The sequence below is a fragment of the Ips typographus genome, linkage group LG15, assembly GCF_016097725.1.
Source record: "Ips typographus isolate SLU linkage group LG15, UJ_Ityp_2.0, whole genome shotgun sequence".
In the NCBI taxonomy this organism is placed as follows: Eukaryota; Metazoa; Arthropoda; class Insecta; order Coleoptera; family Curculionidae; genus Ips; species Ips typographus.
This window is the reverse complement of record NC_138436.1, coordinates 1,484,700-1,508,552: the sequence shown is the minus strand read 5'-3', so window position 1 is coordinate 1,508,552 and position 23,853 is coordinate 1,484,700. Positions and strand designations below refer to the sequence as shown.

The following is a 23,853-nucleotide window of genomic DNA, read 5'->3' as shown; positions in this document are numbered from 1 at the left end:
TGAGTGCGTCAGAGTGAAGTGTGAAGTGTAAGTTGTGGCCCACTATAAAGTAGTCGGTTATGTTCACATTCAAAAAGCATTTTTGTAAACCGATGCTTCGAACTAAGAATAATAGGATGTTTTTTAGCATATTTAAGATTCGCATTGGCCAGTCTACCACCTACTCTTAGTATACCCTGATGATCTAAAAACGGACTAAGTGGCATTAACTTGCTTTTAGGATTGATGTAATTGCCGGAGGCTAGTGCAACTATTTCTTCACCGAAAATTTGCTTTTGAGAAAGACCTGCCAAAACCAGTAAAGTTTCTTTAATTTCAGTTGCCCGCAAACATCCGAAGGTTCTATCTATCTTTTGTTTTGAACAGTTCCTTATGAACCTAATACAGAAGGCAATTACACGTTCTAATTTGGTCAAAGATAAATATCGCGTAAAATTATGCTATCAGTTACTAAGTTTATGTTGAGTAAGATTACAGTCTTACGCAACTCAGGTAAATCACGAGCAGTAGGAAGAGTTTGAGACCAATGTTCTTCTGACAGTAAAAACCAGTTGGGTCCCTCCCAATAAGTATTGAGAAATAAAAGCTCTTGACAAATAATGCCACGTGAAACACAATAATACAAGGGCTCAAGAGTCCCAAAGGGTCAAATATTTGTGATATTTCGGAAAGAACATGACGCTTGGTGACATTCTTGCTAAACTTGTTAGTGATATTATAAAAAAAGTAAAGGCGGATTTATAGATTTGCGTAGCGTAACACTACGCAATCCTAGCGCAGCGTAGCACAGCATAGCGCAATTTTCTTACGTAGTGCAATTTATAGATTCATTTGTTTAAGATGTGAGTTCCTTTGAATACATGCGCGTCAAACAAAGACTGACAAGCGACAAGTGACATTTTTCTTGAATCACTTTAATGTATTAGCAATCACTTGCCATGAATTGGCTTGCATAATAAGATTTTTGAAATTTTTGTTTTTCATGTCATACAAATGTGGAAACGACTGTATTAATTCAATTAGTTGACCGTCAGTGTCCATTTTCTCTAGTAACGATATACAAATTTGCTTAATACTAATATTATGAATAAAATAATCATATTGACTATTGTTGGAAAACCTAACCAAATAAGTACTTATCGATCTCCCAATCTGCCAATTGTCAGTAACTAAAACAGATTTCTTCTTTACCCAGAAAAATAACCTATTTTCATTGGCTAGACGCGAGGTGCACAGCGTAAGCGTAGCGTAAAAGTTGAAAATTACCAACTCTTGCGATGCGCTGCGTTGTACTTATGTTATGCTACGCTACGCTTGTGCATCTATAAATTGATCAACATATTCTGGATGATTCAACTTTCTTACGATGCGCTAGGATTGCGTTGTGTTACGCTACGCAAATCTATAAATCCGGCTTAATCATCATGTCCGTTCCAAAACATACCCAGGGTTTTCCCTGGTGTTCTGCTGTTTTCTGCCTTAGGTACCTGTCACCAGTCTCTGGACCCCATTTCCTACCTGGAAATCAGCGGTGGCCACTACTGACTACTGGGAAGAGGATACTGGAGGTTCCAGGACCCAAACATCGTCTTTGACAACTGGTAAGGGCAGTCAGTTACGGTTTGGCACTGGGAAAACTTTTCCTGTTTTTTTTTCATTTGTTCAAATTTAACTTTCTTTTGGTTTTCAATATTTGTAAATTTTGTAGAATTGTAAATATTGTAGTTTGTTTGTTTTTAATTTGTAATATACACGTGTACATATACAACTAACGGTTCGTTTGATTTCCTGCAGAATATCCAAGTGTGTTCATTTATAGATACTTATGAACTCATGCAATTAATCCACGACCTTGAGCTATCTAATTAAAGAATGTTGAAATCTCATTAACGTGAGGTTTCATCATAACAAACCAGAACATGAACACGAGCCCTGTCATTCGTGCCGTGACCACCGATTGACATTTGACGAAACCCAGACCTGACCCCTGTCAGGTGTCATTCTTAATTAACATATAACGGATAAGAAGATAACACTTTAGGGAGACCTCTAGTGTCACACAACTAACAAGCCGCATATGAGACAATTTCAACTAATAATAATGCGTGGCCGTTAACTAACTCCCCATCATACAAATGTTCCCCAAAATCATCATACAGATTTGAATGGAAACCATATTCCTCATTGAATAAATTATTAATGTATATATATATATAAATAATCTTTATTTTCAACAGAAAAAAGGCTATCGACCACTTGGTCTTTCTGCCTATGTTTACAGTGGGATTTTTTTTATAGTTTTATCATACATGTTAACTTATTCTAATTATTTACAATTTATTTACAAAAAAAAAAAGTAGTCTTAGTTAAAGTGCTCTAGTAGGGTGGCAGTGGGAAAGAGGTAACGGGATTGTCTGGTTGGTCTTGTTATGCACAGTGGGTTTATTATTGTCCAGTTGTTTGGATTATTTTTCCATTTGTTTTGTAGTTGTATAAGTCTCTCTGTTATTTTGGTCATGTTTGTACGTTCGTAGAGAAGTTGGTTGGATGGGTTGTGTAGTGGGTTTTCTGGGTGTCTTATTTTGGTTATTAGTCTTAGAGCAATCTGTTCCGTAGTCTGAGTATATCTTTTAGTTTTGTCAGTAGCGTTTGCTCTAAGTAAGTGTCCGTAGTCTAGAACTGGTCTACAGATGGATTTGTATATTTGTGTGGCGGTTTTCGTGCTAATACCTTTGTTTTTGTATGTCAGTGATCTAAAGTGTTTTGTCCGTTTAATAGTTTCAGTTCTTGCATTTTTTAAGTGTTTTGTAAATTTTAGTTTTTGGTCCAGTATTACGCCTAAGTATTTTACGTCATGTTTGGGAATTATTAATGTTTCTATTAATTTGTCATTTTTCTTAAAAATATTTTGAGTTTTTAAGTAAAATCTGCAAAACTTTTCCCCGTTTTTACATATTTATCTCGATCACTAATTTGGAGGCTTTATTAGTGTACTCCCGTAAGTTTTCCGTTGTTGCAACTGGCTTAAAGTAGTTTCACTTTCTAACAAGGCTAAACACTTTGAACAATTTATACAATAGGGTTCTTGAACATTTTTTTTTGCAATTATCGACACTAATAGAGGTCAAATACAAAACTTTAACTTTTTTTAAATTTCTTTTTAATGCCAATAATCGACATAAAACAATTAGGCGTTTGAAACGCCCGCCGAATCGTGTGACGTAGAGTACCCGTATGAGACAACGTTGCCAAAATTTAGTGCAATACCATTTTGAGAATTCTGGACTGCGACTTTTACTTTATACTAGTGATAATATTATTCTCTATGCTCCGGTGCTGAAGTGAAGTGGAGCTGGAGCAGTTTGGCGTAATGGCGTATTCGTATTGTCAATTTGTCCTTTATTGTCGTGTCTGTTGTTTGTTGTGTGTTTCCTCTGTGTTCCTTTTGAAATTGAGTTATTATACGGTTACTGTTAATTTTCCTGTTATTATCAAGTGGCAATTATCGTATTATACCTTGTATCTAAACATAAGTGGAGAATATAAATGGTGGTTGATGTTGTCCTGCAGCAACACTTCCATCAAAACACCAACCAAAGATTTTTTTCAAATCCCTTCAAATAGAAGCACAAGATTGTTGTGGATAGCGGCAACTGGACGTGATTTGCAACAAATTTCCAGAAAGTCTTTATACATCTGTGAAGATCACTTTGACGTAAGTACATTTTGGGTTAGGTTAGGTTATTATTCATACTTAGTTTAATCCTTAATTGTTTAAACTGATACTACTAAAGGCCCCTACTCCTACCAGAAATTTTGTAGAAATATTTTTGCTATACGTTGTACTTTACTGTAGCTGCCAAACGATATGGAAAACTACATGGAGTGGAAAATGATGAAATGCAGAAAAAAATTAAAAGAACTGCCATCCCGCAATTCAACCTTCCACAGAGTTTATCCATCTCCTCATGTGATGTTTTGGCTTCTAATTCAACGAGTAGTGCACTCACAAACACACAACAAGAGGAAGAAGTTCCAAGAAAAGTGGCCAAATTTCAAGAAGCAAGTGAAGTAGTTCCAGTAAGTTGTACCACTTTTCAAAGTACATCAGCTTGCTTAACTGTTTATGATCAAAACACACCGTCACTTGCATCCCAGTTACAGACGGTTCATAAAAGTGAGCAAGTTTTATATAAACCTCACTATCAGAGCAAAGCTGTTCAAGTTGCACCACATTGTGTCACTAAGATGAATTCACCTATGAAAATTTTTAAGAGAGCAAGCTACTTCTCCAGTTAAACATTTAGAAGAGAGGCCAAATAAACGGAAAGCTAGTGGTAAACCTAGAAAATTGCACTTTTTCCCCAGTTTGTCACAACCTTCATCAAGTACATCTTTACCTCCAAACATTTCCACATCGGAAGAAATTCCAACAAGTGAGAGTGACGCTTATTTGATAAGGGAGGAAAATATATCCGAGTTGGCATTGCATTCAACTATGGTTAAAATAAATAGGCATACCAAGATGTACTTAGGAATTTCAAAGGAGTTGATGTTCATTGAGGAGGTCAAAAAACAAACTGCCTTAAAAGAAATAAATATACTGTACTGTATATAAATATGTCACTTTGATGAAAATCAAAACCGGACGTACATTTATTCAACTTGCAGATGACTTTGGACTAAGTGAAAGTTCAGTAAGCAAGATATTCAAAGAAGGAGTAGTTTTGATGGGTCCCTTATTAAAAAAACTAATTGTATGGCCTTCTAGTAAGTGAATAAAAGCTCAACTTCCTCTACCATTTAGAGCGCGGTTTGGAGGTGTAGAGAGCATTATTGACTGCTTTGAAATAGAAATTCATAAACCTGTAGATCACGTTAAACAAGCACGGACATGGTCAAAATATAAAAAGGCAAATACTTTAAAGTATTTGATTTCTTGTACAATGCCAGATGGAATAATAAACTTTATTTCAAAAGGATTTGCACACCTGTACAGACCTAAATTTGTTTTTTTTACTGATGAACATAAAGTTGATTATTCCATATGTTAGATTTATTCAACTTCGCTTTTCGTAAGTTATTTTTTTTACAATAATAGATATTTATTTTATTAGGAGTAAAAATGATTTTTTTATAAAAATGATATTTTATTTTGAAACAGTTTCTGCGTGTATTTTTCTAAGAAAACATTATGTAAGTTTAACAACACCTTTGCTTTGCATTTAATTTAGGTTAAATTACAAAAAACTGCCAAACATTGAACTGACAATGTCACTAAATCAATATTTTTGTATTGTTTTTGATTGGGTGGCGTATAATATTTTTCTACAAATATTCAAAAATGATTTTTTACTACTAAATCTCAACGAAAAGTTTTGTATCAATGTGTAAATATAGCGTGCGATACAAATTTCGCCTGCTTTCTAGTACGTCCAATCCAAACCATTATTGAAAATGTAGTTTGATGTCAGTATTCAATTGTGGGTAGATTGTGATCTTGTTTTTGAGTAGGTATCTACGCAATAAGTTAATTGTATTAAATTATTTAGCATTGTTTGTAGAAAAAAATTATAAGACGTTTGAAAATAAAGTAATTTATTATTATTATTATTATTATTATTGTTACACTTTACTGGGTTCTTTTTGATAAGTGAGACTTTGAATAAACTCAACCAAGTTTATTTACTAAATACACAACAATTTACAACACTAGAGATCACTTTTTAAACCACTAAAGTCACCTTGACCACTTCACTACTTCGTCCTTTGCTTTATCGCGCCACTGTTATTTCACAACTGACTGTCCGTCGGCTCGGTCGGTTGCTAAGACACTAAAATAAAAAACTAAAAAGACTAAAAATGCTAAGACACGTCAACAAAGATTGCAAGGGGGACATCTTTTTACGTAGGATTTGAATTTCTGCCATCAGCCCCTTTGCCGCCATAGCCACCCCCACTAAGTTTTCAAATGGCACCATACCCTGTGTGGCACATCGTTGGAAAGGGTATTTCATAAGGAATTAATTTCACTATTTTATTTGTACATTTGGTTTGAATTGTTTCTAAATGTTTTATTTAAGTATAACATCCCCGTGTATGCCTTCAAATGAGTGCAAAAAAAAGCAATGACACGGAATCACAAGATCAGCGTGCCCTGATGATGCAAAAATAAATTTGCGAAACGTCGGCTAAACTGTTGTAGTTTGATTCTACGTGAACCCGATCCAACTCCCAAAAAAGAAAAAGCCTCTACTTAATATTATTTTAAGCTAGAGAGCAAGCCAACTGTAATCAGTAAGTCAACAGCCCCACATAACTTTATTTAGTTAAAACTTAACCAAAACACTGCTTGATTTGGTGTTTTTCAAAACCTAAAACCTAAATCTTAAGTCATAACAATCTAAATTATCTACTCATTATGAAAACATATGAATTACAAATGCATTTAAAAAAAAAAAAAGTACCTTTGCCTCCATTTAACCAAAGCTCCAGCAACTATAGTTTCTGCGATAGCAATGTTAATGCCTTGAATTTGTAACACCCTGTATATTTTTGGGTCTGGTGCGATATAGGTGCAACCGTATTTTGCAAACTGTTTTTTTTTATGAAATTTATGTCATATTGTTTATTTAACTTAGTTCTACCCAAAAACGGGTGGTTGGAGCTGTTTGTTGGGAAAAGAATAGTAAAAAAACGCCTTTGAAAGTGGTCAGGTTACACCAAGTACATGAAGGGTTTAATAGTTAAATAGCTTAAAAATTTGTAAATTAAATAAGTATTTTTAGTTTTTACATGAATTATCTCACCGCTCAGTACGCTAACCCTAATGAAGATTCACCGAGTCAGCACTGTCAGCAGATCCCCTCCACAGTCAGTGCGGACATTGGTCATTTCCATATTTTTTCTAGTTAGTCGGTAAAATTTATTAATCTAGTTAAGACATATTCTTTAACTGTATCTTTTGGTATTATTAAAGCTTTTTAAAAAGAAGTCTTCTGGTGCGTGACAGTTATTTCATGTAATTTTTAAATTTGTGTTAGGCTAAGGATCTATTTTTACTATTATTAAAATTTTTAATTATTGTTCATATAAAACTGGGGACCAGTTTTTCTGGGGCGGAGGCATATGTCACGAATGGAAAATCCATTAATTCAAAAGATGGACTTATTGACTTAAAAACGAATAAGAATATTCGAGGATTGCAAAATATTAAGCGCACGAGGCAAGGTCGCACAATGATGCACCGAGTGCATCATATCGGTGATGAGTCACCACCACCTGGCTTTACAGAAATATGAAAAACAAGCGACGAACAATAACAAACTACGTCAGCCGATCAATCGGGTATAAAATACGCCGATTTCAGCAGTGTAGGGGAAGTGTGAACCAATTGACGGTAGTGCGACCAGCTGACCCAAGAAGTCGAAATGTCGACTCTCCTCGAGAAAAGATCAAGTTAAGTAGTCCATTCTCCAAAGTTGTTCCAACGCGAAAGTGACCAAGCCAGCCGCCAGAAAATGCTAAGTCCTTAGCTTATGAGTCTATGTAAGTACAATTGTTAAATTGTCAACTTTTAGTGTGTTTATGACCGTATTGTGCAGACCCATTTGTGTATACTATATTTAATAGATTTAAGTGTTTAATAGAAAACTCAGTTTGATTCCATCCTTAAAACTGAGATCCCGGGGCGACGTTTAACGTCGTGAGTCAGTTTAATTGATGAACCCAGAAGGGCTCATAAATTAAACGTGACAATATTATTAATTTCACGAAGCAGTTCAGCCCTGGAAGGTGATTTCTCTACATACACTAAACTCTTCATATGTGCTTAATATACTTCTTAACAACAACAACAACAACAAACATGAAAATGGTGAGGTTTTGTTTTTTGTTCATCAATCCCAATCCTCTGACCGGTTTCGCCGTATTACGGCTCATCAGAGAGGCTATAGGGCTTGATAACCAAAGAACAAAACCTTCGTTCCAGTATAGTCAACTGGATGCCAGAAATGATAGTTGTGTGCAACATCTGGTGACATCTGTACTCAACTCTATGAGTTAGAAAGTACAGATGGCGTTCCAAAATCTAGGAACAGCACCATTAATGCCGCATCATTCGGTAAACACCGATCTGATTGGTTGAAAATGGTGAGGTTTTGTTTTTTGTTCATCAATCCCAATCCTCTGACCGGTTTCGCCGTATTACGGCTCATCAGAGAGGCTATAGGGCTTGATAACCAAAGAACAAAACCTTCGTTCCAGTATAGTCAACTGGATGCCAGAAATGATAGTTGTGTGCAACATCTGGTGACATCTGTACTCAACTCTATGAGTTAGAAAGTACAGATGGCGTTCCAAAATCTAGGAACAGCACCATTAATGCCGCATCATTCGGTAAACACCGATCTGATTGGTTGAAAATGGTGAGGTTTTGTTTTTTGTTCATCAATCCCAATCCTCTGACCGGTTTCGCCGTATTACGGCTCATCAGAGAGGCTATAGGGCTTGATAACCAAAGAACAAAACCTTCGTTCCAGTATAGTCAACTGGATGCCAGAAATGATAGTTGTGTGCAACATCTGGTGACATCTGTACTCAACTCTATGAGTTAGAAAGTACAGATGGCGTTCCAAAATCTAGGAACAGCACCATTAATGCCGCATCATTCGGTAAACACCGATCTGATTGGTTGAAAATGGTGAGGTTTTGTTTTTTGTTCATCAATCCCAATCCTCTGACCGGTTTCGCCGTATTACGGCTCATCAGAGAGGCTATAGGGCTTGATAACCAAAGAACAAAACCTTCGTTCCAGTATAGTCAACTGGATGCCAGAAATGATAGTTGTGTGCAACATCTGGTGACATCTGTACTCAACTCTATGAGTTAGAAAGTACAGATGGCGTTCCAAAATCTAGGAACAGCACCATTAATGCCGCATCATTCGGTAAACACCGATCTGATTGGTTGAAAATGGTGAGGTTTTGTTTTTTGTTCATCAATCCCAATCCTCTGACCGGTTTCGCCGTATTACGGCTCATCAGAGAGGCTATAGGGCTTGATAACCAAAGAACAAAACCTTCGTTCCAGTATAGTCAACTGGATGCCAGAAATGATAGTTGTGTGCAACATCTGGTGACATCTGTACTCAACTCTATGAGTTAGAAAGTACAGATGGCGTTCCAAAATCTAGGAACAGCACCATTAATGCCGCATCATTCGGTAAACACCGATCTGATTGGTTGAAAATGGTGAGGTTTTGTTTTTTGTTCATCAATCCCAATCCTCTGACCGGTTTCGCCGTATTACGGCTCATCAGAGAGGCTATAGGGCTTGATAACCAAAGAACAAAACCTTCGTTCCAGTATAGTCAACTGGATGCCAGAAATGATAGTTGTGTGCAACATCTGGTGACATCTGTACTCAACTCTATGAGTTAGAAAGTACAGATGGCGTTCCAAAATCTAGGAACAGCACCATTAATGCCGCATCATTCGGTAAACACCGATCTGATTGGTTGAAAATGGTGAGGTTTTGTTTTTTGTTCATCAATCCCAATCCTCTGACCGGTTTCGCCGTATTACGGCTCATCAGAGAGGCTATAGGGCTTGATAACCAAAGAACAAAACCTTCGTTCCAGTATAGTCAACTGGATGCCAGAAATGATAGTTGTGTGCAACATCTGGTGACATCTGTACTCAACTCTATGAGTTAGAAAGTACAGATGGCGTTCCAAAATCTAGGAACAGCACCATTAATGCCGCATCATTCGGTAAACACCGATCTGATTGGTTGAAAATGGTGAGGTTTTGTTTTTTGTTCATCAATCCCAATCCTCTGACCGGTTTCGCCGTATTACGGCTCATCAGAGAGGCTATAGGGCTTGATAACCAAAGAACAAAACCTTCGTTCCAGTATAGTCAACTGGATGCCAGAAATGATAGTTGTGTGCAACATCTGGTGACATCTGTACTCAACTCTATGAGTTAGAAAGTACAGATGGCGTTCCAAAATCTAGGAACAGCACCATTAATGCCGCATCATTCGGTAAACACCGATCTGATTGGTTGAAAATGGTGAGGTTTTGTTTTTTGTTCATCAATCCCAATCCTCTGACCGGTTTCGCCGTATTACGGCTCATCAGAGAGGCTATAGGGCTTGATAACCAAAGAACAAAACCTTCGTTCCAGTATAGTCAACTGGATGCCAGAAATGATAGTTGTGTGCAACATCTGGTGACATCTGTACTCAACTCTATGAGTTAGAAAGTACAGATGGCGTTCCAAAATCTAGGAACAGCACCATTAATGCCGCATCATTCGGTAAACACCGATCTGATTGGTTGAAAATGGTGAGGTTTTGTTTTTTGTTCATCAATCCCAATCCTCTGACCGGTTTCGCCGTATTACGGCTCATCAGAGAGGCTATAGGGCTTGATAACCAAAGAACAAAACCTTCGTTCCAGTATAGTCAACTGGATGCCAGAAATGATAGTTGTGTGCAACATCTGGTGACATCTGTACTCAACTCTATGAGTTAGAAAGTACAGATGGCGTTCCAAAATCTAGGAACAGCACCATTAATGCCGCATCATTCGGTAAACACCGATCTGATTGGTTGAAAATGGTGAGGTTTTGTTTTTTGTTCATCAATCCCAATCCTCTGACCGGTTTCGCCGTATTACGGCTCATCAGAGAGGCTATAGGGCTTGATAACCAAAGAACAAAACCTTCGTTCCAGTATAGTCAACTGGATGCCAGAAATGAGCCGTAATACGGCGAAACCGGTCAGAGGATTGGGATTGATGAACAAAAAACAAAACCTCACCATTTTCAACCAATCAGATCGGTGTTTACCGAATGATGCGGCATTAATGGTGCTGTTCCTAGATTTTGGAACGCCATCTGTACTTTCTAACTCATAGAGTTGAGTACAGATGTCACCAGATGTTGCACACAACTATCATTTCTGGCATCCAGTTGACTATACTGGAACGAAGGTTTTGTTCTTTGGTTATCAAGCCCTATAGCCTCTCTGATGAGCCGTAATACGGCGAAACCGGTCAGAGGATTGGGATTGATGAACAAAAAACAAAACCTCACCATTTTCAACCAATCAGATCGGTGTTTACCGAATGATGCGGCATTAATGGTGCTGTTCCTAGATTTTGGAACGCCATCTGTACTTTCTAACTCATAGAGTTGAGTACAGATGTCACCAGATGTTGCACACAACTATCATTTCTGGCATCCAGTTGACTATACTGGAACGAAGGTTTTGTTCTTTGGTTATCAAGCCCTATAGCCTCTCTGATGAGCCGTAATACGGCGAAACCGGTCAGAGGATTGGGATTGATGAACAAAAAACAAAACCTCACCATTTTCAACCAATCAGATCGGTGTTTACCGAATGATGCGGCATTAATGGTGCTGTTCCTAGATTTTGGAACGCCATCTGTACTTTCTAACTCATAGAGTTGAGTACAGATGTCACCAGATGTTGCACACAACTATCATTTCTGGCATCCAGTTGACTATACTGGAACGAAGGTTTTGTTCTTTGGTTATCAAGCCCTATAGCCTCTCTGATGAGCCGTAATACGGCGAAACCGGTCAGAGGATTGGGATTGATGAACAAAAAACAAAACCTCACCATTTTCAACCAATCAGATCGGTGTTTACCGAATGATGCGGCATTAATGGTGCTGTTCCTAGATTTTGGAACGCCATCTGTACTTTCTAACTCATAGAGTTGAGTACAGATGTCACCAGATGTTGCACACAACTATCATTTCTGGCATCCAGTTGACTATACTGGAACGAAGGTTTTGTTCTTTGGTTATCAAGCCCTATAGCCTCTCTGATGAGCCGTAATACGGCGAAACCGGTCAGAGGATTGGGATTGATGAACAAAAAACAAAACCTCACCATTTTCAACCAATCAGATCGGTGTTTACCGAATGATGCGGCATTAATGGTGCTGTTCCTAGATTTTGGAACGCCATCTGTACTTTCTAACTCATAGAGTTGAGTACAGATGTCACCAGATGTTGCACACAACTATCATTTCTGGCATCCAGTTGACTATACTGGAACGAAGGTTTTGTTCTTTGGTTATCAAGCCCTATAGCCTCTCTGATGAGCCGTAATACGGCGAAACCGGTCAGAGGATTGGGATTGATGAACAAAAAACAAAACCTCACCATTTTCAACCAATCAGATCGGTGTTTACCGAATGATGCGGCATTAATGGTGCTGTTCCTAGATTTTGGAACGCCATCTGTACTTTCTAACTCATAGAGTTGAGTACAGATGTCACCAGATGTTGCACACAACTATCATTTCTGGCATCCAGTTGACTATACTGGAACGAAGGTTTTGTTCTTTGGTTATCAAGCCCTATAGCCTCTCTGATGAGCCGTAATACGGCGAAACCGGTCAGAGGATTGGGATTGATGAACAAAAAACAAAACCTCACCATTTTCAACCAATCAGATCGGTGTTTACCGAATGATGCGGCATTAATGGTGCTGTTCCTAGATTTTGGAACGCCATCTGTACTTTCTAACTCATAGAGTTGAGTACAGATGTCACCAGATGTTGCACACAACTATCATTTCTGGCATCCAGTTGACTATACTGGAACGAAGGTTTTGTTCTTTGGTTATCAAGCCCTATAGCCTCTCTGATGAGCCGTAATACGGCGAAACCGGTCAGAGGATTGGGATTGATGAACAAAAAACAAAACCTCACCATTTTCAACCAATCAGATCGGTGTTTACCGAATGATGCGGCATTAATGGTGCTGTTCCTAGATTTTGGAACGCCATCTGTACTTTCTAACTCATAGAGTTGAGTACAGATGTCACCAGATGTTGCACACAACTATCATTTCTGGCATCCAGTTGACTATACTGGAACGAAGGTTTTGTTCTTTGGTTATCAAGCCCTATAGCCTCTCTGATGAGCCGTAATACGGCGAAACCGGTCAGAGGATTGGGATTGATGAACAAAAAACAAAACCTCACCATTTTCAACCAATCAGATCGGTGTTTACCGAATGATGCGGCATTAATGGTGCTGTTCCTAGATTTTGGAACGCCATCTGTACTTTCTAACTCATAGAGTTGAGTACAGATGTCACCAGATGTTGCACACAACTATCATTTCTGGCATCCAGTTGACTATACTGGAACGAAGGTTTTGTTCTTTGGTTATCAAGCCCTATAGCCTCTCTGATGAGCCGTAATACGGCGAAACCGGTCAGAGGATTGGGATTGATGAACAAAAAACAAAACCTCACCATTTTCAACCAATCAGATCGGTGTTTACCGAATGATGCGGCATTAATGGTGCTGTTCCTAGATTTTGGAACGCCATCTGTACTTTCTAACTCATAGAGTTGAGTACAGATGTCACCAGATGTTGCACACAACTATCATTTCTGGCATCCAGTTGACTATACTGGAACGAAGGTTTTGTTCTTTGGTTATCAAGCCCTATAGCCTCTCTGATGAGCCGTAATACGGCGAAACCGGTCAGAGGATTGGGATTGATGAACAAAAAACAAAACCTCACCATTTTCAACCAATCAGATCGGTGTTTACCGAATGATGCGGCATTAATGGTGCTGTTCCTAGATTTTGGAACGCCATCTGTACTTTCTAACTCATAGAGTTGAGTACAGATGTCACCAGATGTTGCACACAACTATCATTTCTGGCATCCAGTTGACTATACTGGAACGAAGGTTTTGTTCTTTGGTTATCAAGCCCTATAGCCTCTCTGATGAGCCGTAATACGGCGAAACCGGTCAGAGGATTGGGATTGATGAACAAAAAACAAAACCTCACCATTTTCAACCAATCAGATCGGTGTTTACCGAATGATGCGGCATTAATGGTGCTGTTCCTAGATTTTGGAACGCCATCTGTACTTTCTAACTCATAGAGTTGAGTACAGATGTCACCAGATGTTGCACACAACTATCATTTCTGGCATCCAGTTGACTATACTGGAACGAAGGTTTTGTTCTTTGGTTATCAAGCCCTATAGCCTCTCTGATGAGCCGTAATACGGCGAAACCGGTCAGAGGATTGGGATTGATGAACAAAAAACAAAACCTCACCATTTTCAACCAATCAGATCGGTGTTTACCGAATGATGCGGCATTAATGGTGCTGTTCCTAGATTTTGGAACGCCATCTGTACTTTCTAACTCATAGAGTTGAGTACAGATGTCACCAGATGTTGCACACAACTATCATTTCTGGCATCCAGTTGACTATACTGGAACGAAGGTTTTGTTCTTTGGTTATCAAGCCCTATAGCCTCTCTGATGAGCCGTAATACGGCGAAACCGGTCAGAGGATTGGGATTGATGAACAAAAAACAAAACCTCACCATTTTCAACCAATCAGATCGGTGTTTACCGAATGATGCGGCATTAATGGTGCTGTTCCTAGATTTTGGAACGCCATCTGTACTTTCTAACTCATAGAGTTGAGTACAGATGTCACCAGATGTTGCACACAACTATCATTTCTGGCATCCAGTTGACTATACTGGAACGAAGGTTTTGTTCTTTGGTTATCAAGCCCTATAGCCTCTCTGATGAGCCGTAATACGGCGAAACCGGTCAGAGGATTGGGATTGATGAACAAAAAACAAAACCTCACCATTTTCAACCAATCAGATCGGTGTTTACCGAATGATGCGGCATTAATGGTGCTGTTCCTAGATTTTGGAACGCCATCTGTACTTTCTAACTCATAGAGTTGAGTACAGATGTCACCAGATGTTGCACACAACTATCATTTCTGGCATCCAGTTGACTATACTGGAACGAAGGTTTTGTTCTTTGGTTATCAAGCCCTATAGCCTCTCTGATGAGCCGTAATACGGCGAAACCGGTCAGAGGATTGGGATTGATGAACAAAAAACAAAACCTCACCATTTTCAACCAATCAGATCGGTGTTTACCGAATGATGCGGCATTAATGGTGCTGTTCCTAGATTTTGGAACGCCATCTGTACTTTCTAACTCATAGAGTTGAGTACAGATGTCACCAGATGTTGCACACAACTATCATTTCTGGCATCCAGTTGACTATACTGGAACGAAGGTTTTGTTCTTTGGTTATCAAGCCCTATAGCCTCTCTGATGAGCCGTAATACGGCGAAACCGGTCAGAGGATTGGGATTGATGAACAAAAAACAAAACCTCACCATTTTCAACCAATCAGATCGGTGTTTACCGAATGATGCGGCATTAATGGTGCTGTTCCTAGATTTTGGAACGCCATCTGTACTTTCTAACTCATAGAGTTGAGTACAGATGTCACCAGATGTTGCACACAACTATCAACAACAAACATACTTTATATTGACAACTGTCAAAGGGCTAACAACCGGGGTCTTCCTGCCCGAATACAAAAATTTTCTTAACTTAATTTATACCAAACTCAACATTTTCCTGCATATTGCAAGGTGATACAAAAAAAAAAAAAAAACATGTTTTTTTAAGTAACTAGTTCTAACTTAACAGTAATGGTTCAATTTACAAATTTTAAGTAGGTTTTGGAACTTGGTTCTTCATTTCAGTTGTTTATTGGTGTATTTTTTGTAGCAATGACTTTTTCCATTAAGGTTACTTCAGGGTATTTTCTTTTAGTTCTAGCATCCGGTTCCTGTTGAATAATTAGGTTCTGCATAATTGCTATGTTATGGGGTTGGTGTGTATATGAGGTGCTTAGTTGATGCAGACGGTTCACGATGGGGATGATCCCAGTCCTCTGGTACAATAATTCGTTGGAAGAGTGGTGCATTGGATTTCGTGGGTGTCTGATCTTTGTGACTATCCTCAGACATTGCCTTTCAGCAACTTCCAAAGTTTTGGTAGTATTACTCCTGGAATTCTAGTAGAGGACATGGCCATATTCCAGCATTCTTAATATACTAGAGATCATTATTATTATAGCATTGTACTTTTTGGCACAATAACAATATTACATTTAAAAAAATATATTGTCACGATTAGCGTGACGTGTTGAATTTAATTCAAATTTGCCTGGGATCTCGTTTCAGCGTGAAAATAAAACACAGTTAACTCTACCATCAAGTTCTATTAAATAAGTACCTTAACCTAACAACTCCTAACTTACTAACTAATAAAATAACAGGTTTCCTAACCCAACGAAAACGTTGCTAACTCCCAATAAAATCATAATAAACCAGGCGTAAATCAATACACAACATACAAGACAATAAACATACTTACATCACTATAGAAGACTTGTCACTTGGAGCGCGTTCACGAATAACTTTACTTGTTCTATTTAAAAAACTAATATTTTATCTGCCACGAGTTTATACACCACTCTGTACAGGGTGTTACAAATTCGATTCATTAGCATTCCTATCTCAGAAACTATAGTTGATAGAGTTTCAGTTAAATGGAGGAAAAGTTGAGTATTTCATTGGAAAATTTGGTAAAAAAACAAAATTTTTTCTTATTACATCCGGAGATTTCCGACATTGGAAAATCAATGGCACTTTCTAAAGGCAGTTTTAGTTTTTAGTTCAGAGGTTTAGTTTTTTTAGAAACCGTCATCAACTTCAATTTTTCAACTATGGACCTAAACTTTTTATTTCATTTCTTACTAGCTACAGACCTCCTGAAACTAATGATGTGTCACACTTGTCAAGAAAAGATACCTAGCTTATTACGTACTTGGTACTTTAAATTTTTTAAATAAATTAAGGAATTGAAATTGATATGTTGTCATAATGAGAAAATAATTTATTTTTATACAGGGTGATTCCAAAGTTGGGGCTTTCCTTTCTCCTGCGAATAGGGCTTCAAAAAATTTTTTCTTTCTCGGATGATGTTTTTTCGAAATATAAACATTAACGAAGATACAAGGAGTCAAAGTTTTACTGAAAAAACAAAATAAAAAATAACTTTCATTTAATTTCAAGTAACTGACAGGTTATTCCTTATCAACAGACATAAACAAATACAAAAGATTTCAGCCGCCTTCCAACTAAGTTTTCATAATTTGACCATTTAAATTAAAACAGCATTTAATTTTAGGCACGCAGTATGACGGTTTTTATTTTTTTACTCGAAAACGGTGCGTTGTAGCAAAAAAAACCTTATTTTTTGAAACCCTATTCGCAGGTGAAAGGAAAGTCCCAACTTTGGAATCACCCTGTATAATTTAATAATTAGGTTCATTGTTCTTTTGAAAAAGAGAGAAAGGGTTCTAAGGTACTTTTCATTCATTTAAAAAAATATATATATGTTTTTGGTTAATTATTTACTTTTCAGATACTCACATGTTTGAATTTGAGGGTGAGTTTTGATGAAACCGCGTTATTTTTAGTGTTAAAAAGAGCAAAACCTAATTATTAAATCATATCAAACTAAATTATCTCTACTCATTCTGACAACATATGAATTCCACTTAAATATTAAAAAAAGAAGTTCCTAAGTACACTAGTTATAATGTTTTGACAAGTGTGGCACACCATTAGTTTCGGCAAAGTTTACAGAACATAAGTTGGGTCTCTCGTTGTCAGTACTTTGTAGTTTCATTTTCTTAAGCATGCCGACTGTCGGCAAACGGGTCAAAGGGGTTTCGTTACTGCTATAAAAATATCAGGCAAAGACGGAATAAAAAATCGCATTTAAGCTGTATTTTTGCGATCGTGCGTCTTAAAGCTGCTCTAAGCGTTAGTATTTTCGCGATTAAGTCATGACGTAGCGCTTTGAAGCAGCCGTTAAGACATGAGGCGGCCTCTAGAGTGCGCGAGATGTCTTGTAAGCGGTAGAAAAGAGGAGATTGACAATAATGACATTAAAAAACGTTTTTTTTTTTAATGTTTGTTTACAAACTTGATCCGGTTTGAATTTTCGATTTGTTTCTTTTATTTAAACAATTTGACCACAAAAATTAAATATGAGCGAGTTTGATATAGTTCACTATCAACTAAATGATATAATGATTTATTGGTAGCTTTTTAATCGCTGTTATAGGTTCTGTGTTTAGAGCAAACTATGTAAAAGCATTACAAAATGTGAATGGGAAAACTTCGTCATACCCTACAGATAATACCACTGATTATACACAGAGTGGGAGCCAATGATGCAATCCAGTGTGCCTACAACTTTTAAACCAATTCCATTCCAAACTCAGTCAACTGACTGAAGAAGAACTCTGTAAGCACGTATTTATTTTCGGTCTCTATGCATTTTTTTTTGCAAATTTCTCTAACGAATTACATATGTATATAAATATTATATATTTCAACTCAAATTACTCAAAAGTACATATTTTGATTTCATGTATTTTGCTTGCAACTTGGGCAATATTACAACCAAGCTTATGAGCTTACACCTTTTAGGTCAGTGCCGATGTGAGTGTCTCGTCGTGGACTACAAAAAAGCCCACAACAAGGGATCATCAAGCAACATTGCGATTTTTACAAATAAGGAAGACAATGTCTGCTAAATTTGATGATCAAAAAACTCCAAAAAATTCATTGTGGCAGGAAATTGCGAAAATATTAAACAAAGAGGGATTTTATGTAGGTTTAGGCCTAGAAGGAGGTGAAAAATGTAGGAAAAAGTTTGCCAACTTACAGGCGGCTTACATCAGATACAAAGACAAGAAGCACCAAACTGGACAGGGCCATGTTCACAAACCACCCTATTTCGAGGAGATAGACGAGATATTGGGGCTGAAAGACAAAGTGACTCCACCTATAATAATTGATTCTCTTCTGATTCCTGAAATTGAAGCCCTATTAAAAACACCATCACCACAACCTTCTCACCACATTACAAAGAAAAGAAGATTGGAAGGAAGTGAAGATATTGAGTGCATACCAACAACTTCATTCTGAGAACACAGAAAGGGAGATTTAGACCCATCAAACAAATTTATAAACATTAAAAAATGCATTAATCCGAGAATTGATAGATATTACGAAAATTGACATAGAACAAAGAAAAACTGAATTTAACAGAATTATGACCCACATGGAGACAACAGCAGCCATGAGACATTTATGGGATTATCCTTTGGTTAAGAGGACCCAACTTTATATAAGTGGCTGTTGATGGTATAGATGCTTCAGTTTGAAAAAATGTTGTAGTAAAACAGTTTTTTGAAAAAAAATAAATAAATTTTGGCCCCTTAAATAATACTTCTGCAGACTTATAGCTATTGTGCTATTACCTCCTCAAAATATATATTTTTATTATCATCATAGTTCTAAGCTAGCGAAGGAAAGAAAAATAACTCATAATTTATATACAAAATAAATTATAATATTACATAAATAAATTTGCAATCTGTTGACGTTTTGCAACACCTAAATTTTCTTGCTCAAATTTGTACATTATGTCGTCTATCTCCTCTCGTCTATGCTCTCTCCTCCATGAACTGATCCTGGATATCCAATATTTAAGTTTGTGAAAATTTTGCTTGCTGTGGCTATGGCTTGAAATATAATGCTGTGGTTATCATTTTTGTCTATGTAGCTGTCTTGTTGAGAGTGGGGTGCTTTGAAAGGAATATTGCAGCCATCTATAGCCCCTATAACACCTAAAACAGTAACAATATATACCTATTTGCAAGACTTTACTATAGTGTGAAAAGACTTGTTAGAATCTCTTCTTAGAATATTGAAAACACAATCATTGGTTATAACTTAAAAAAAAACATCCTTACCGGGAAACCCACATATTTCATAAAACTGTTGTTCAATTGTCACCATTTCTGCTGCATTGGGCCAAACTACATAGTGAGGAAGTAACTCAACTAAACGTTTTATTACAATATCACAGTAAGTGTAAGCTGTTGAGGCTGCGACATTGAACCGGTCGCTGATAGAAATAAGGGTGTCCCCTTTACCTAACCACCATAATGTAATTAGGACACTGGTTTCAACTGGAACTGGAAGTCCACCACTTTTGTAAACCTTGCATAGTTGCGGACATTGTGTAATCTTTACCAAGTCTTTAAACGTCGCCTTGGACATACGAAATAACATAAAAAAATCGTACTCAATGTAGTGGTTAATCCAGTTTTCCATGTATAAGGCTTTAGAATGTTCTTCTCTCTCTAGAAGCATTAAGACTGGTGTTAAAATTGACCTACTGGGAAACATTATGCCTTTAGCCAAAAAAGGGCATAGTACATCATTATCTGACAAAACGAGTGCTTCCACGAGGTCCATTGTTTATACTAATATTACAAAATTGGAGGTACACTATTCCACTATTTTTCTATTCAAAGATTCAAAAACAAAAAGGTTAAAAAAGTCGTTAAACGTCAAACCTCTGCCAATTGTCAATGTCAGAAACGCTGTGACGTAACACTTATTAGACAACTTATTTTTGCAAGAAATTTTTTTGTGACGTAACGCTTAAGCTTCTTATAAGATATCCACTGTTATTCAGTACGGGTGGGCTGTGAGATCTGAGCGGGACGCGACGCGCGGAAAAGGTAAATCGTTGGTTTAGCCGGTGTGACCCAACTTTTATTATGTTCTCTAAACTTTGGTTTCGGGAGGTTGAAAATTTGAAGTTGAGGATGGTATCGAAAAAACGAAACGTCGGGGCTGAAAACTAAAACTATTTTCTTAAAGAGCATAAAAAAGTGACTCCAAAAGGTGCCATTGATTTTCCAAAATAATCAATAATAAGTTATCTACTAATTATGACAACATTATATTGTATATTGTCACGTTTAGGGGGTAGCGTAGGAAGAGAAACAAGACTGTAGCTCAAGTAAGTCGTCTCTATTAGGCACTGTATTACTCTTAGCATCGAACACCGTCCAAGAGGGGGTGTGTGGGTGTATGTGCGTAAGGCCTTCTGAAGTGCCGCCAAGCGGAACCCGCTCGATACGAGCAGGGTGCCCCTATGTCCGACACGCCCAAAGGATTTACTTAAGGCACTGCAACAGGGTAACGAGCCGTCCGGGCACTAGAAAGTTCCGACTGTCGCTCGTGACCTCCCTCTGGGGATGACCCCAGAGTTCGGTGCCTTAGCCGAGTTACGGTGCATCTTTTATACTCGTCAGCGACCTCATTACGCTAACCTTGCTGACTATGGTGGTTACTGGGTGTGCACCGTAACTACTAACACGGGTGTGACAATATTGTATATTTTGTATTATTTTTTGCTTCAATTTCAATTAATTAAAAAAGTATAATTAATTTAAAATTAGTATAATTATTTGACATGTTCTATACAAATTGGGCAAACAGAACTAATAAACACTTTTACACCATAGAAATGGTGTTACTATTTACTTGTTTATTATTAATTATTAATTGATTAATTTATAAAAAAAAAAATCAAAAAAAAATAAAAATCAAAAAAAAAAAACAAAAAAAAAAAACATTTGTCACAGCTATTTGAAAGCACTATAGATCCAGTGGCGTAGTAATTTTTTCAATAAAAAAATCGCCAATAAAAATTCTCCATTTTCTATCAAGAAAAAGTATCGTAATATGACCTGAAATCTGAAATAAATATTTAAAATTTTCTCCCGTAATAGACATTTCATTCCTAATTATTTAAAAAAAAAAATCATTGAAATCGGTTAATAACCTAAAATTTTATAGGGGTGTTTCCATTCTAAATGGGTCACACTGTATGTATTACTATTTTAGGCGTACATCAAATGTAAGTCGGCCAACATCAGCTGGAAGCAGTCGCCCTGACTCACGACTGTCACAGGTGAGCTCACTCACATCATCTCCACTGGTGTCCCCAACAGAGACTCAAAGTCCCAGGAGTGTTTACGACTCCTTCAGAGCCATAACAACATCTGAGGAACCCACTGGAGTAGAGCAGTAGAGGATGAAACTGAAGAAGATATTTTACCTCAACCATCAACTTCTGGAGAATCTGGAGTTCAGAAAAAAAAAAGAGAATGCTGCAACTCCACAAGTGGAGAAAACACTAGACATGTTACAGCACTATCTGGTAGAAAAGCAGAAAACCAATAAAAATGTGGCGTTTGGGCAATATTTGGCCTTAACATTGGATGATATGCCTCCTGAAGAGCATTTTGCATGCTCCCTATAAACATATAATATTTTTTCTGTTTATTTTTATTTTGTATATATGTCTATTGTTATAATAATGTTTTAAATGTAAATAATTTTGTAACTTATTGAAAATAATAAATGTGTATTAAGAACACTATTGTATTTTTTTATTTTTAAATAACATTTTTAAATCTTAACACTAGGAATACTAAATACTATTTAAAAAAAAACAAAGTTAAAAGAAATATGTTCACATCAGTAAAACTAAAATCTAAACGAAAGGAAGGAAATGACAAACAGTCTTCTCCACAATACTTTATTATGACCTTAGATGGTAAGGTCTGCTCAACAAGTTTCGGTCACATAAATGACCATCTTCAGGAGCTACAAGAATAACCTACTCTACTTGGTGTACCAGAAGTTCAAAGTTAAAAAACGAGAAAACATACCTCAAATCAGTCGATCAATGTGACTACTGTCTTTTTACAAGGGGAGAGACAGAGAGATCCATGTTATACCGAATTAGTGAATTTAACATAGTTCAATAGGCGAACAAAGCTGTAAAATTTAACACATGTAACATGAATAAAAAGATTATGGGAAATTTAAATAGTTACCTCATTATGGAGAAAAAACTAACTCTAGCACATTAAATTAAAACAAAAAACTTAAACTAGACCCATTTAGGGCTGGGTGAGACCCTATGGGGAAAAAAGAGTTTAAAATTTGTACACCATCCGCAGAAGAGGCGATCAAACAGGAAACAAAATGGAGGTGCAAAAATTTTTAAAAAATTCACATTGATAAGCCGTTAATTTGAAGGCAGAGGGGGAAACGTTAAGAGGGGGTTACAATAAAATCAATAACTTAGCTGACAACAGGTAGATAGTTCTGCAACCCACAAAGCAATTGAAGATGAACAATAGAAAGGTTAAAAACCCGCAACCATTCATACCGCAGGTAGTGAAGTTGAAAGTAAACAATGCACCAAACCAGCAAACAGGTGGACAACGTATTAAGCCAGATGGGGGTGGCTAATAGGGGTTCAAACAAGGTGGTAAAACTCGAAGAAGTGCCGACACCGACACACGCCACGGTGAGGGAGGGGATGGTGAAAGAGGAGGTGTTAGGGTTGCGTAAAAGGGTATGGGATGCATTAAAAGGTTAAGGACCTAAAAAAGGAGGTTGATGTATGGTTAAGTTGATCATTCAGGCAGGTGCACCCACCATCCCCAGAAGCCTTGTTAATCTCAAGCACCTCAAGGTGGTTAAGGAGGCTGCCCTTACCACACACATGCAGAATCTTGAAACCCTGTTCGGTGTTGAAGGTATGATCATTCTGACGAAGATGTCGAGAGAAATTAGATTTCATATAAGTGGTATTTAGGTTATAATTATAATATGTACGTAATGGATTTTCTTCAAAATAAAATCAAGAACGCCGGAATGAAAAGGGCGAAACAATGTGAACTGCCTTGTGGAATAGCAAAAGAAAAAAAAGACAATATCATCAAAAATCTGCAAAGCATTATTCCAGCAAACCGGTTAGAGTTTTGGAAAAATTTATAGAGAGATAAACATCATTCAACTGAAGGATGGTTTCATTGTTTCAGATTTGTGTAATGTTTTTGATGAATTTCTAAATAAGTATTGGTTAATTTGTTACCACGTACTTTGTTATATTAGCAAATAAAAAATAAAATTAAAATGAAGTTTTTTTAAAAAAGTAAAGAAATAAAAAAGGCTAAAAAATAATGTAAAACAAAATGCATAAAATTTCCAT

The 23,853-nt window shown here is 37.1% G+C and overlaps 2 long non-coding RNA genes across 2 annotated transcripts in view; one reads left to right on the top strand and one right to left on the bottom strand.

Annotated features, from left to right (window-relative positions):
* Positions 1-23,853, top strand: part of LOC145738258 (uncharacterized) — a 254,982-nt gene that overhangs the window by 185,089 nt on the left and 46,040 nt on the right. The window lies entirely within an intron of this gene.
* LOC145738139 (uncharacterized) lies at positions 20,361-23,442 on the bottom strand. The gene is made up of 3 exons (XR_014180600.1): positions 22,688-23,442; positions 22,520-22,628; positions 20,361-22,454 (listed from the first exon to the last, which is right to left on the bottom strand). It is a non-coding gene; the product is annotated as an uncharacterized LOC145738139 (long non-coding RNA).